The 14,253-nt window shown below is 43.2% G+C and overlaps 1 protein-coding gene across 8 annotated transcripts in view; it reads right to left on the reverse strand.

Annotated features, from left to right (window-relative positions):
• Positions 1–14,253, reverse strand: part of SPATA13 (spermatogenesis associated 13) — a 326,284-nt gene that overhangs the window by 132,911 nt on the left and 179,120 nt on the right. The window lies entirely within an intron of this gene.

Here is a 14,253-nt window from a genome sequence, read left to right on the forward strand (position 1 = left end):
TATTTGTAACTAAAGTAATCTTCAAAGTGGAATTTACTCATATTTTCTAGTAATCACTGCACAGAAGCCAATGGGATTTCTAAAGTTTCTCTTCTGTAGGAGAAGAAAAATGACACCTAGATCCGTGTCTCTCTAGTTTATTTTTATATCCTCAGGGACTACCATTACATCTGGAACAGAGGAAGTGTCAACAAATTGTTCAGAAGAGATGAATAACCTAGCTTTTATAGTAATCATCCATATCCCTGTTCTTAGTCTAATTACACAGTGATTAAATAAATACTTAGTAAACATTAAGGCAGTTAACTCATAAACATTACTCAAAAGGAAGCAATCTAGATAGACAACTCTGAGATACATCTCTTTCTTCCAGGCCTAATTGGCAAGTTTAGCTGTCAGTCCTCTTATTTTGCAATCAAGCTGGGTTTTCTTCAGAGTTTCTAATTCTAAAACAATGGTGTGATTAAATGACCCCCCTTTGGTACCTAAATTATCAATAGAGAACATTACCTCTTTTCTCTCCTTGTCAAAGTTGCCCTAAATTGGCAATGTGGACCTTTAGCCTCCCTATTTTTGCTCGACAATATGACTTCAAGTTATTTGCTATACAATCTTCACTTTCCTTTTTTTGTCAAAACAAAAACAAACAAACAAACAAACAAAAACCAAGCATCACTACTGACTCTATAACATCGACTGCAGGATTAATACCTTCAACCAAAAGGATTAGAGAGCTACAGAACTCTGCCTTAGGACATCAGAATACATGTTCTTTTCAAGTGCCCGGGGAAAATATATCAAGATGGACCAATATTTTGGGCCATACAGACCTCAACAAATTTAAAAGAACTGAAATTATATAGTGTGTTCTCTAATAGTAATGGAATTAAACTAAAAATCAGGAACAGAAAGTTAATAGAAAAATCTCCAAACACTTGGATATGAAGCAACACATTTCTAAATAATCCACAGGTCAAGGAGGAAGTCTAAAGGGAAATTTTTAGGCTGGGTGCGGGTGGCTCACCCCTGTAATCCCTGCACTTTGGGAGGTTGAGACAGGTGGATCACCTGAGGTCGGGAATTCAAGACCAGCCTGGTCAACATGATGAAACCCTGTCTCTACTAAAAAAATACAAATATTAGCTGGATACAGTGGCTCATGCCTGTAGTCCTAGCTACTCAGGAGGCTGAAGCAGAATAGCCTGAACCTGGGAGACAAGAGGTTGCAGTGAGCCAAGATGGCACCACTGCACTCCAGCCTGGATGACAGAGCAAAACTCTCTCATAATAATAATAATACATAAAATAAAGACAAAATTTTAATAATACATTTAACTGAATGAAAATGAAAATGCAACACATCAAAATGTATGGAACAAAGTGAAAGCAGTGCTGGGAGGGAAACAAATAGCATGAAACGCACATATAAGAAAAGAGGAACCATCTCAAATCAATCAAATCTCCCACCTCGAAAATCTAGGGAAAAAAGCAAAACAAGCCTAAAGCAAGCAGAAGAAAAAAAGAATTAAAATAAGAGCATATATAAAAGAAGTTGAAAACAGATCTCAATAGAAAAAAATCAAAGAGCTGTTCTTTGAAAAGACTGATAATATGAGCAACTCTGCACACATCAACTTGAAAACTTTGACAAAATGGACCGCTTCCTTTAAAAATACAAACTACCACAACTCACATAATGTGAAAAGATAACTTCAACAGCCCTTAACCATTAAGGAAAAAGTGAATCTGTAATTTCAAAACTCCTAAAAGAGAAATCTCCACGCCCAGAAGAATTCTACCAAATGCTTAAAAAGAATTAACGCCAATTCGACACTACTTCTTCCGGGAAAAAAAAAAAGAGGAAGGAACATCTTTCTCACTCATTTTATGAAGCTAATATTTCTCTGGTATCAAAACCTGATGAAAACAGTATAAAAAAACAAAACAAAACAAAACAAAAAACTACAGACCAATATCACTCAAGAATATGACACAAAAATGCTTAACAAAACAGAATTCAGCAATAAATATAAAATAATTATTCACATGGGGTTCATTCCATTTGTGTTTATTCCAGGGATCCAAGACTGGTTCATACTAAAAATTAATCAATGTAATCCACCATATTAACAGGCTGAAGAAGAAAAACCATATATTCACATCAACTAATACAGAAAAAGCATTTGATGAAATTCAAGACCCATTCTTCAGTTTAAAAACTTTCGGAAAGACAGGCATAGAAGGGAGCATCCTCAATTGATAATGAGCATCTACAGACAACCCTAAAGCTAACATTATACTTAATGGTGAAGGACAGGATGCTTTAGTCAGTGCAATAGGCAAAAAAAAAAAAAAAAAAGGAAAGAAATAGAAGGCATATGGATAGGAAAGGAAGAAATAAAACCATTCCATTTGCAGATAACATGATTGTCCGCATAGAAAATCTCAAGAAATCTACCCAAAAAAATCTCAAAAAACTAAGAACTAATGAGTGAGCTCCACAAGGTTTCAGGATACAAGCAAAACATTTTAAAAATCAATTGTCTATGAAAATGAACATGTGGACACCACAATTGAAAATGTAATATCACTTTCTAATCACTCAAAAAAATGAACTACTTAGGTGTTAGTCTAACAAAATGTGTATGAAACCTGTGTGCTGAAAACTATACAAAAGCTGATGAAACTAACCAAAAAAGATAAAATAAATGAAGAGACATACTGTGTTCACTGATCGGAAACTTAACATACTGAAGACATCAATTCTACCCCAAATTCCTATCAGATCTCAGCAAGAGTTTATGTAGACAGAGGGCAGACTATTTTAACATTAACAAAGAAAGGGAAGGAAGCTAGCTAAAATAATTTTGAAGAAGAATAAAGGAATCTAGTATCCAATTTCCAGATGTATGCGGCTATAGTGATCAAGACCGTGACACTGGCTTGCTGAAATAAGCCAGAAGCAGATTTACACAAATAAAGCCAACTAATTTTTGATAAAGAAGCAAAAGCAATTGAATACAAGAGGGATGTCTTTTCTACAAACAGTGCTACAACAATCAGACATCCACAGGCCAAAAAATAACACTGACCTAAATCTCATGCCTTCTACAAAAACTAACTTGAATGAATGGTGGACTTAAATCTAAAATGTAAAACCACAAAAGTTTTAGTAGAAAAACACAAAAGAAAACCTTCAGGATCTAGGATGAGGGCAGAGTTCTCAAGACTTCACACCAAAAGCATGATCCATGAAAGGAAAAAACAATAAACTGGACAGATAAACTGGACCTCATCAAAATTAAAAACTCTCATTCTGCAACAGACCCTGCCATGTGGCCGAAAAGCCACTGAGTCAGAAAATATATTTGCAAGCCACATGTCTGAAAGAGTATTAGTATGATCAGAGAATAACACTGAGTGAAAAAAGCCAATCCCAAACATTCCAGTTGTATAATATTTTTGAAAGGACCAAATTACATGGAGAAGAAGGAAGTAGCTGACAGGAAGAAAGGCAGGGACGGGGCAGAGGAGAGTGCGCGTGGCTGTAGTGAGCGTGTATGCACAAGCAGGAGGGATTCTGGGGCGATGGGGAAGTTCTACATCTTGACCATATCAGTGTCAAGATCCTAGTTCCACTATTATAGCACAGTCTTGCAAGACGTCATCATTGGGAGAATCTGAGCAATCCCTCCAAGTGATCTCAAAATGAAAAGTTCAATCTAAAACATTGATAAACAAGAATTCTGAGGTATTTGCTGATACAATTATATACCACGTTAACTTTCAAATCCCTGCGCTTTTCATAGGCCAACCCAATTCTGCCTTTTCTGTGTTACATGTTGACTTTCCCAACATTCCTGCAGCTAAGGAAACCCAACTAGGAACCAAAGCTTTGTCTTTTACACTACCAACATGAGGATTGGGTATACCTTTAGTCTACAAGTTCAAAATTATTTTACAGGCTTTTTCTTGAATATCCAAACTTCACCACTGATACATACAAGGACACATGCGGAAGTTTGTCTGAACATATGGAAGTCAGCACAGTTGACCCAGTCAGGCACCAGCAAGCACACACGGCCACCTCCTTGTTGGGCAATTTGTAATTAACAGCCCTCTATGCTGTTTCATTCACCCATTCTTGTGGCACTCTCACTGTCATCTGCAGGACACTGTGGGTGGGAGAGAAGTAGGACGTGGCTACTGTCATCATTCACTATGAAACCATATGTGAGACACATGTGATGGCATCAGCATTCCCAGCACCAATTCTCCTCACTACACCCTCCCCATGGAAGCAGCAGGTGCTGTCAGATCTGCCCTGCATGTTCTCAGATGAGGGTCAATACTTCACCATCTTTCTTCGTCTCTTGCAAAATGACAGCATTGAATACATGAGGCAGTGATCGGCACTGCTCTCCAAGTGCCTCATGCTCAGATGGCACGACAGTCATTTCCTGGAGCTCTAAAAGCACCCAGCTCTAGTAAGCAGTCAGTGGCTGTTGAGCGCCTCACTCATTTGAAGCTGTGGGGTCCTCCCCAGTGGGTAAATGTCTTTCCAGCTAAAATTCCATGCAAATTCTCTTCCTTCTGTAAACTCATCACTGCAGGATTCAGAAAGAATGAACATGGAGGGGGCCAGGTGCAGGAGCTCATGCCTGTAATCCCAGCACTTTGGGAGGCCGAGACGGGTGGATCATCTGAGGTCAAGAGTTCAAGACTAGCCTGACTAACATACTGAAACCCCGTTTCTACTAAAAATACAAAAAATTAGCCGGGTGTGGTGGCAGGTGCCTGTAATCCCAGCTACTCGGGAGGCTGAGGCAGAAGAATTGCTTGAACCCGGGAGGTGGAGGTTGTGGTGAGCAGAGATCGCACCACTGCATTCCAGCCTGGGTAACAAGAGCAAGACTCCGTCTCAAAAAAAAAAAAAAAAGAATGAGCATGCAGGAATGTGTTCCACGTTCACTCTTTCTGAATCCCTCAGTGATGAGTTTACAGAGGGAAGAAAATAACCATGCAAGTTTAACTGGCCACTGGACATTTCAGTTCTTTGAAAAACAATCTCATCAAAGAACATTGTTCTGTTCCCAAGAAGCAATCATACAAACCTATAGTTTTGAGAGGCGCTGTTGTTTATAAATTGTCTCTCAATGACTAAAAAGTGCTTCTGGGTCTTTCAGTGGACCTGAAAGTACACCCAGAGAAAGTGGCTGTCCCAGTTCTGGGGAACAAGGGCCCAGGAACCCTCTCGCTGAACCAGTCTTCTTGCACAATGATCTTTTTACCCCAGACTGATCTGCATAGAGATCCACTATCTTCATCTCAGAAGGTGTTCCAATTGACACAAAGTGTTCTTCAAAAGCCCCAACCTGAAGACAACAGAGACACACTGTGCAGACGGGAAGGCGCTTCCACAGAAGAGACTTTCCAGGAAAGACTAGAAAGTAACACCGTCCTCCTGCTGATGACAGACAATTCCTTCTTCCTTTAGAGATTTGTCATCCCAGAATGAAAGAGAAACCAAAGGAGATGAGTAGTGTTCACCCACAAAAATGTAAAAAAGGACACTAGATTCCTATGGTAGGACATCAATGAAAATGTATCCACTTGGACAATTCCAGCTCAGCAGTTGAGCATGCACTGAAACTGAATAAACCTCTATGCTTTAGAATGACTGCTGTGTGGGGTCTAATTTAATTAATTACAGCAGGCTTAAAAGTAGCCCTCAGGAAGTCAATGTGATCAAGTTCCTTCAGAGATGCTAATGTGGAAATGGAAGGAATTAGGCTACCAAATCAGGCAGTGGCTGGAGCATGATTTGACCTATCTCCCTGCACACATTTGAGGCCTAATGTGGTAAACTGAAGATGAGACCTTGTACTGCCAAACCATTGTTGCTTCTGTGTCCTGCCTGAAGCTATCTGGGTTGAAAACCTCTAGGGGTGAACACCTTGTTTGAAGAGGTCACATTTAAAATAAGGATGAGAAAAGCAGAAAGAGTTCTTGCTTTCTCATCCAAGACAGCCTCTGTATCAGAAGGGAGGTGTCCATGGTACAGAAGTGCTCATGCCCTGAGTGATTTTCCTAATGTTAAGTGGAGTCTGCAGGCAGAGCAGCCAGTCAGGCGAGGATAGCGGGGACTCAGTGAGCCACCCATAACCTCTGGAAGCAGAAGACTCTAGCCTAGAAAGAAAGGTCTACAGGAGGTTCTTCCCTCTCCTCCCATTCTGAGGAGCTTGAGTGAGGGGAGCGAGGCTAGGAGGAAAGAGATGAGTTCCCGCTGAGAAGTGACACTGGGTATCTGTGCCACACCTGCATTTTCATCCTCCCGGAGCCACGTGACCTCAGGAAGGAAAGTTATAGGACAGGGTGCGGTTCGCAATTCATTTCCAGGGCGGAGTCTGGAGAAGGTGTCTGCTTTCGAGCTGTTTATCTCAACGCCAGTCAGTGAGGACAGCAGTCAGAAAGACTACAGACAGAACCCAGAGTGATTTTGAAATCAGTCTACTCACAACCTACCCCACTTGTCATGAAAAAATAAAATGGTCAAAAGAAGCTGCTACTTTCCTTGCCCAGAATCCCATTATTTAATTCACAGTGAGGCCAGGAGTCTAAGACTCAACTCAAGGGGAGCTTTCCAGGGTTAGCACCTCACTCCATGTCACCTTGGTACAACAAGAACACCGTTCATGCTCTATCACATGCCAACCACAGGCCACAGCCAAGAACTGGAACTCTGACAAAAACCAAGTGAAGGGTCCAAGCCTTTTCTAGGAAGGGCAGAAAACCAAAGTTCTGGCAGCGTGGCCCGAGGACACTCAGAGACCGCAACACCAGGCTGACCCTGACTTGGTAACACTAGCAGGCTCTTCAATTAGCTGGGCCCAGCAGGCCACGCTGGGAATTTTAGATGTGTTTTAGAAAAGTCAAACATATTGAATATGATAGAAAAATCTAAAAAAGAAGAAAAGAAAACAACAACTAAAAAGTAAAGTCAAATGCAGAAAGGAGGTCTGGTGGACAGTAAAACACCATTTCAAGAATACTGCGTAGGCTTTTTTTTTTTTAGTTTAGTTTGAATTATTTAACTTCAAATTTTTTTAAATAAAAATGCATTTTTAACTTTCCTCATTTAAATATATAATACTTTTAAATACCACTGAAGCTGCGGATATTAATATATCCCCTTCCTTCTTTCTTGTTTTGAATGAGGGCTGGAGGGCTGTTATTTCAGAAGGATCCATGGAACATTTAAGAAAGGGCAATCCCTTTGAAGGCCTGTATTTCTAAACCCTATTCAGTCCATGGGTAACGCGAGTGACAATGGTAAGACCACACAATGGAGGCTGGTCTTTACCATCATAGTGGGCTGCTTGTGTGCGGCGGTACGAAAGTGTCCCCAGTGGTAGAGTTTTGTTTAGTGATTAAGCAGCAGAAAAAATATAGTGCATCAATTATTTCCATTTGCAACACACATTTAAATGTACTGGGGCCAATTTAACAGTAAGCGGTTACTTGCAAGCTAGCAGGGCAAAACAAACCAAAAACATATCTATCTTTTTCACAGAAAGAGAACAAATCACAAACTTGAGATATGAATTCATCTATTTCTCATGTATGTAATTAATTTAACCACTCTACCAGGACTGATTCTGCACCAAAAGAAATTAGAAACTGACAGAAATTAAACTGGATCCCAGGCTTCATTCCAAGGGCACCGTGCTATGGGTCACTTACTCAAGTCTTATGGTCCTGGGTAAACTCAGTTTTAATAACTTGTTGGGATATTTTAGGATAACTGCTGCATGGGGTTTGATTTAATTAATCTCAGCAGGGTTCAAGGAAGGCTCATGAAGTCGACATGAAAAATGTCCTTCAGATGCTGTATTATTAAAAGTTGAATAAGTACACGTCACCAAAAAAGGCAGAAACAGAGAAGGCTCCCATTTCCAATTAAGACAATAAAAAGCCTACTTTAACCACGCTCACAGAGAGTCAGTAGGAAAAGGGATGAAACTGCAAGCTCAGTGTTGGGCCGATGCAGTGGCTCAACATTCACTGAATGAATAAAACAATAAATGAAGGCAGAACGAATATTGGTAACAGGACAAGAAATACAAAAAGTCCACACATTATGTAAAATGATGTGTAGAAATACATGGTTTATAACATGATGACATTTAGATCCTAGAAGACAGATCACTTGTCACAGCAAGGCCAAGTCTAGAGATGGAGGGTGTGTGTGTGAGTGTGTGTGTGTGTGTGTGCATGTGAAAACTAGCATTTGTGTACAATCGATTGGTTAGAGAAGGCAAAAATCCTAAGGTGCCCAATTCACGTAACACTGACATTCACACTGTTCACACAGAAGTATTGGTACTTCATGATTTTAGAATCTGGCTGTTCCCAGAATTCAAGCTGGTACTGCTGAGAGGTGAGGAAAATGGTGCCAGGTGCTGGGGAGGCTGGCCTGCAGGCCAAGGATCTTCTGTATCCTTGCCTGGCATTAGCTTACAGAATTAGATGTGCAGATCTACCACACTGGAGCTGTCTCACTTCCCAACTCTCAGATCAAAAAACGGGACTACCAGGACCAGGAGATATCCAAACTGGCACATGTTCAACACGAACGAGCATTCATTACACGATCGACATGGTGCCACCACCACCTCCTCCTATCACAGAATCATCACAGCCTCCACCACCTCACAGACACACACAAAGCACTTCCTGTGTGACAGCCAGGACACTCCTCTCGCATTTTACAAGTACAAATGATGGAATCCTCACCTATGACAGTGGTTCTCAAACCTGACTGCGCTTGAAAAGCTTTGAAAATTTTCAGTGCATAGGTCATGCCCAAATCAATTATAACATTTGGGGGTGGGAGTGGGCATCATGTTTTTAAAGACCCACTGCTAATTCCAACAAGCAGCAAAGGGTCTGAAACCCTGAGAGATGGGAACTGCTACAGTGGGAATGCATGTGTCCCTCCAAAATTTTTAGGTTGAAACTTAAACCCCAAGGTGATGATGTGAAGGAGTGGGGCCTTTTGGAAGTGATAAATCATGAGGGCTCCCCCCTTGTGAGAAAGATTAATGCCCTCCAAAAGAGGACTACCATTCCCTGCAAATACTAGGAGGCAGGCGTGGAGAGTAGCTGTTCAGAGCCTCCAGAAAGCATATGCTCTAAAACAGTAGCTTTCAAATACTTCTGTGCTTGAAAATCACATGGAAGTCATGTTAAAATACAGCCTGCTGGGCCCCAGCCACAGAAGCTCTAATTTAATAGGTCTGGAAGGAGCCCTAGAATTTACTTATGTATCAAATCCCCAAGTGTTGTTGATGCTGGAACCACGCCCTAGTGACACAGACTCCGTCATGACTGGCGCATTTGGTGCTGTAGCAATATAGATGTTCAAGGGTCTCTGGAGTCACCAAGCTGAAGCCCATGTCCTCACCTCTGCTTATGCTGTCCACAAGGGAGAGGTTTTCCTCTGTGAGCTCCTTCTTCACTTGCTCACTCCTCTGCTAGGATTCAGCCCAGACTGGACTCAGCTCCTCCTCCAGGAAGCCTTCCTGGATCTTTGAACTCTCATCTTCTCCCCTAACTGACTGCCACATTCACTACTTTTCACTGCTTTGCTTTTACATATGGGCCTCTCCCTTTAGACAAGAATGTGAGTCTCTTCATGAGAAGAGGAGCTGTTTCTGATCAATCTTTCCATCTTCAGCATCTAATACACAAAAGATACAGAGTAACTATTACATATACATGTATGCTTACAAACCATCATGAAGTATCACCAAATATTACACTTGTAACAACAGAATCTACAAATCCACATAAATTCCTAAACAGGTGATTCCTGATGGATGAGAAAGAATTTATGCATTACAGAAAAGCATTCCACCGCACAGGAAAGGTGGATGCGGAGCACTTTTCTAAAGCAGAGGCTATTTTTCTTTCAGCTGTAGAGTCACAACGTACAAGCCGGATGTGTTTAAAAGTACAAGTGCAAGTTGTTTAGGACTTGGGGCACATTTGCCTATCTCTACATCACCCATAGTGACTAAGTGCTAGGGTCTGAGCTCAGAACCCTGTGTGATGGGACTGAATTGCCACATTAACACTCAAGTACAATGGACTGCTCACTGTCCTATCACACAGAGCAACATTTTCTGCGAAGTGTGATCAAAGTTCCGATCTGCAATACCACGAATACATCTCATCGCCAGCCTCCTGCTGCCACTGGAATAGACAATAAAAGCCTGCCTTCCCCTTGCACCTGTCCAGACAGTGAGCAAAGCTGTCCCCTTTCCTGCTGCTAAAGTTGTGGTGGGGTGGGTGGGGGGTTGCAACTGGGAAGGGCTGAGAGAGGAGAGGAGGACAGGAGACTGGGTGGCCCAGGGACCCAGGAAGGCAGCTCACTTCCCTCCACTGAAACTCTCCAGTCTGGCCACTAAGGACCTGTGCTCTACTTTTCTCTAAGGGGAGCTTGCCAGTCTTAGTAAACAAGGCCTGCTCTGGTATGAATGGGGGTGGAGGGGAAAGGCTGGCCCTTCCCCTCCCCGGGATTGGACAGGTAGAGTCCTCTTGGAGGGTGGAGATGGATGCCAGTAGGTCTTCAGGACAGACCTGGGAGGCTGGGGCTGGAGATACTCCGAGGCAGGCACAGGATCCCTGAAGTGACAATGTCTATGCTCTCATGATGCCATACAGACCAGGGCAGTCCTGCTTCAGGGAAATGGGCAGAAGTGGCTGCTGACAAGGAAGTCAGATCCTTTAAAGTCCTGGTTCACTGAAGCAACAATCCCATTTCCAAAACGCTGGAACATAATGACCACAGGACGGTCATTACCTGCATCCACCAAAGCTGACATCCTGAACGCAGCAAACGGCCACAACCACATACGTATATAAGAAACACAGAGGCCATTCTTGCACCTGCGGTGCTGCCACAGCTCCCCAGGGTTCTCGCAGGCACAGAGGGCATCATCCACAACCCAGAAGTGAGAGCAAAGGCTGGACTGGGAACTCCTCTGAGCCCTCAGACTTGCGTCCCGTGATGCCCTAGTCTCTCCTCTCTGGCTTCACCTTCAGCTCAGCACACAGAAACCATCAATGTTGTGAAAGGCTCTGTGGTGTCATTTCCACCTCAGGGAGTTAGGTTACAGGGAAGACAGACACACAGAGGGATGCATGTGGATCTCCTAAGCCAGGCAGCCTGGGGTCCAGTCTCAGCCTTGCTACTTATACTTACTATGGGGCTCTGGCCACAACAACTTCTGTGAACGTCCATCTCATTTAGGGAGCAAGGAAACTTAACTTACTCCTCAGTTACAACCATCCTCACCTAAACCACAGAACACAGAAGACACCTCGCACAAATGCTTCCCCCCTTCTCCCCAGGATGGTACCTGATAACCCATCTCATCCCAGCAGGAAGGGGTGAAGCTATCACACAGGATGAGGGCCTCGGGGCATCAGGGTTGCATTTTGTCAAGACAGGCTGATATGGAGGAGGTGGGCATCACAATTCAACAATACCTTGTAGGTCTCCTGGGGGAGCCAGAAGAGGCATTAAACAGGGAAGGAGCAGAGGCAGCAGCAAGGGGGTTTCGTGGGAGTCCAGAGAAGGGTATGGGCACAGTAGAGCCCAAGAGAGAAACAGCAACCGACTCCACGCTCCCCCTTCACTGCTGTTTAATTTGCTATGCAAAGATGAAGAAAATCAGGCAAGCACTTTGTACCAATGCATTTCTCTCCACGAATGCAAAATACAATTAAACATTCCAGTACTGATTTTCAAATTGCCATGTATTATATGGTTTCCCTCTAGGAAGCCATGTACCTTTGGTATTCCTTCCTGGTGTTTCAGAAGTAATGGTAATGGTTCTTTCTAAAACATTTGAATGTCTACTACTGCAAAGTTCGGATCCCATTTATGCTATTACATGTCTCACAGGGAAACATTGTTTTAAATGTTTAGCTTTCAGACAGAAAAAAAGGAAAGCACTGATGAGTTCCCCTTCTAAGTGAATCCTTCCAAAGCCTCTTAGCTCATAGGAAAGGAAGGAGAAGGAAACTTTGTTGCCTTCAGCAGCAAATAGAGAGGTGAACCCACCAAGCTCTAAGGCCAGGCATCAAGCCCTGGACCACAGAGACCTTAGAACCAACTTTGTCTTGCTGCTTTCCCTTGAATATGTCATTTTACTTCCCTGGGCCACGGTTTCCTCATCTGTAGACTTTAAGGTCCCTTTCAGCTATCAAGGTGCATCCTCTACTTCAGGATCTGTAAAGTAGAAAATATACTTGCCTCCAACTCTTAGGAAGGCAAAGACTAACAAATGTTTTGGCAAGGCTTTAAGATTACATAATGAAATGAATATAAATAAGACTCATACAGTCAAACAGCTAACAGAGACCACAAAGATGTGTCCAGCTCAAGTGAAATGGAACGCGCAATGCACAGGAGGAGACAGCTGGCAGTGGTCTTTTTTTTTTTAATTTAATTTTTTTAGAGACAGAATCTCGTTCTGTCACCCAGGCTGGAGTGCAGTGGCAAAATTATAGATGGCTCACTGCAGTCTCAACCTCCCAGGCTCAAGTGATCCTCTCACCTCTGTCTCCTGAGTACTTGAGACTACAGGTGTGTGTGCCATCATGCCCAGCTGATTTTTTATTTTTATTTTTCAGAGATGGGGTCTTGCTATGTTGCCAAAGCTGATCTCGAACTCCTGGGCTCAAGCAATTCTCCCACCTCGGCCTCCCAAAGTGCTGGGATTATAGGTATGAGCCACTGTGCCTGGCCGGGTAATTTTTATGCCACTTTCTTTAGGACTTCCTAAGTCCTAAAGAGGGAAAGCAGGCTGACAACATGGATGAGCTGACAGCCCAGGCACAAGCCCAGGCTTTCTAAGGGATCAAGCATTAGGTTTTCTCCATGCACTGTCCTACAAGTATATAATCTGTGTCTTCCACTGGTGTACATTGCAGACTAAATAAAACATGTCAAATAACGACCAACTTTCCAAAGCTGAACTGCAGGCATGCCTGAGTTGAAGAGGTCACACAGCAGGGAAGCTCCACTGTCTGGTGAGAAGAGGGCCTCCACTGCTAGGCAGGGGCAAGAAGGCATGCCGGTTACCTTCTCCGAGCCTCCCTTTTCTCATCTGTCAAATGGATGTGCGGAGGATTTTAAATGAGCAGTGATCCACGTGAAGCCCTCGGAACAGTGCTTGGCACACATCCAGAGTTTGGTAAATGCTACCTAATATCAATATTCACATTATTCAAGAACTATATAGAGGATAAGACTTCAATAAGAAAACAATCAGACAGAAGCAGTGGGGAGCTTCAGGGGGGAGGATCCTGAAATCGAGTCCTCCCGCAGAAATGCAGCTGCTGTTTCTCGCCTCTGACACTTGTAGACCTTCGGAGAGAAAGCCATCAGCAAGGTGACAGAGGACAGACTTGAAGGAGCACAAGGAACCCAGCGATGTTGATGGAGCATGGAAAACCACAGCAGAAGGCATCGAGGCAAGGTGTGCCCTGCAGGCGGGACAGGCTGTGGCTGGGCAGAGTGCCTGCCAGGGAGAAGTAGGGCAAAGGGAAGAAATCACCTGCGGGAGAAAGATGGGGCAAGAAGGAAGAAACCCGCACATGCACAGGAGCGCAACAAGGAAGGGGATGGGAGAACTGGGTGGAGGCAGACGGCAAACGTGAGGGCCAAGGGAGGTAGATGAGAATTAGGATATGGTATAAACAAAGTCGCAAGAAATTCTAAAGGATGGGAAGGGGCAGAGAACAGGGAGGGTGCATGACTAACAGGCACCCTGAGAAGAATGCAGTGAGGCAGTTTGCAAGACAGTGGAGGGGTCATAAAAAAAAAAAAGACACTTTGTTGGGAAAGGTGGGGAAAGAAAAAAGGAGTGAGATTTCTGCGCCTGTTAGCAAGGGGAATAAAGGAGAGCAAATCGCTGGGAGACCGGGAGGGGTTCACAGGGAAGCAAACAAGAGGCAGAAAAAGATGACGATGGGTACAGAGAAAACCCTGGCGGGGGAGGTGTATAATATAAGGCTATGGGAAGACTTGGGAATAAGGACTGAGTAAATTCACAGTGTTATTCTATTTATCCACATCCCTATGCAATGCTGGGAAGCAAGTGACCCACAGGGTTTGTTTGCTTGACTTGGTTTGGTTTTCCTGCACTTGGAGGGAGGGGAAATTTGCTCAAGCTCTGT

Source organism: Callithrix jacchus, chromosome 5 (assembly GCF_049354715.1).
Source record: "Callithrix jacchus isolate 240 chromosome 5, calJac240_pri, whole genome shotgun sequence".
In the NCBI taxonomy this organism is placed as follows: domain Eukaryota; kingdom Metazoa; phylum Chordata; class Mammalia; order Primates; family Cebidae; genus Callithrix; species Callithrix jacchus.